The sequence below is a fragment of the Nyctereutes procyonoides genome, unplaced genomic scaffold, assembly GCF_905146905.1.
Source record: "Nyctereutes procyonoides isolate TBG_1078 unplaced genomic scaffold, NYPRO_anot_genome, whole genome shotgun sequence".
Classification (NCBI taxonomy): Eukaryota; Metazoa; Chordata; class Mammalia; order Carnivora; family Canidae; genus Nyctereutes; species Nyctereutes procyonoides.
In genome coordinates, this window is record NW_026575144.1 from 17,297,752 (window position 1) to 17,299,775 (window position 2,024).

At 42.8% G+C, this 2,024-nt stretch overlaps 1 pseudogene; it reads right to left on the reverse strand.

Moving 5' to 3' along the window:
* Positions 1-264: 264 nt before the first annotated feature.
* On the reverse strand, positions 265-1,009 carry LOC129499259 (60S ribosomal protein L7-like 1; annotated as a pseudogene).
* Positions 1,010-2,024: the final 1,015 nt, after the last annotated feature.

The window sequence follows — 2,024 nt, forward strand, 5'->3', positions numbered from 1 at the left end:
TGACGCAGCAGGACTCCTTCCATGGCATGAGTCCTCTGCTGATTTGAGAAGTGGCAGTGGCAGGCAATGTGGAAAATACACTGGAACTTTTCCTTGGAACTGCTGTGGTCAGAAGTGCCTGCCAGGAGCATCATCATCTTTCCCTTGACCCTCCCTCTAGTTTCTGAAGATATAGTGGAAAATAATCTTCTTGAAGATACTGGTAACAATTCCAGAAGACAAAACACATGCCACCAATGCACTGTGCTTCCAGATATTCTGGGTTTAATTCAGCTGCCAAATGAGCTGATTGATGCATTCACCTCAATAGCCAGGTAAGCCCACCTCCTTGAGGAAGCCCACTCTGTTCTTGGTAGCATGTCGGGCCATTGAGAGGTGGAAAGGACATAAGAACGCAGAGATGGCCTGGAAATTCTTCCCCGGAAAGGCAATTTCATGAATGAGGTCTTCCAAGCAAATAACACCATACTTCCCCAGATGCTCCTCAATCATTGTGTTGTCCGTCAAAGGGATGGTTTTATTCTTGACCTTGGCTTGTCCACGTTTCAAGATGAGCTCCCGGACAGACTTCAGATTTGGAAATCCCCAGGTCACGTAAGGTTCCACTATCCACAGCGTCTTCATGGTCTGGGGGGTTACTCTGAAAAAGACACCACTGAAGATCTTCTTCAGGCGCAGCCTTGCAATGGTCCTCTGCACCAGGGAACTCACCCCATTAATCCTTTGGATGTGTACAATGAAGGCCAAGGGATGTTTATCTGGCACTTCTAAGCCATGAGATTTCACTTCCAGGCGTCTGAGGCGCACCCTGTCACCCTGCAGCCACCAGGAATCATGTAGGAACCACTCCAGTCGCTTAAACTTGAGCTTTCTTCCTTTATTCTGCTCCTTCTTGTCCAAAAGCACCTGCTTTGCTTGAGATGCTTTAAAGGGCCTGATAAGCCTTCCTCGTCTCCAGGAGATTTTCTGGAACCAAAGGGATCTTTTTTCTTTGCTCTTGCTCCGCCATGTTTCCCCAGCAGCGGTTACTGCTCAACAGATAAATATTTTTGAGTTCACTCTTTGCAGATATACTATGAAAATTCTCTTACTAATATTTCCTAGTTGTTTAGATCATTAAAAAGAATACGCTATATTTGTAGATTTCATAATACACCTGGATCTCACTTGGCTTTCTCCCATTCTCCATGCATAATTAAGGAATGAAGTGGAATGTTAACGAATATGCTTCCTCAAGAATGTCAGGACTAATTTTATCCCAAATATTGTGATCCACATGTCAAAGGAATTTTGAGTGGGGTAGAAAATAAAACTTTATGCAGAGCCAGAACGTAATTAATTCTGTGGTGTATGTCATATCATGCCTGTTGAGGATATTAAAGTGCTTTAGTTAAGTCAAAGGTTTGACTGATGTTCAGAGTTTTCCTGTTGGCTCTACAGCCTGAACTAACAATATAGACCATTTGTCATTGTCAACGCCTAACGCTGGATCTGAAAATGTCCATGGCAGCAGCAACAATCCTGAATAAAGTGCTGTTTTCCAGCAATAATTCCGATGTCTTTACATTCTCGGTTCCTCATATCTCAGCCTCTCCTCTCAGAACACTTTGCAGAATATTTCAGCTGCAGGGAGCATATGTGGTGTGTACCAGGCTTAGGGAGAGTTTGAACGAAGATTCTTCTGTTTTGCTGAATAGTGGCTGGGTTTACATGGTGTTGGAACAATGGCAGCATGCTTTCCGCATAGAATGAGATCCTTGAGACTAAGGGTCCTGCATTGGTAATATTTGTACCCCGTAGCATACTACTCCATGTTTAACACATAATGGGAATTCAATATGTGTTGAATTAAAATGAAATATATGTGATTCAGTTCAGACATAAAAGAAACTTTTTGCATTGGATGAGTTCTGCTCATTTCTGGACCAGCTCTGGAGAAGCTCTGGAAAAGCTTCTGGACCAGCTCTGGAGAAGAGTAGAATATCTTTTTTTTTTTTTTTTAAGCTTTTAGAAATAGGAGATTC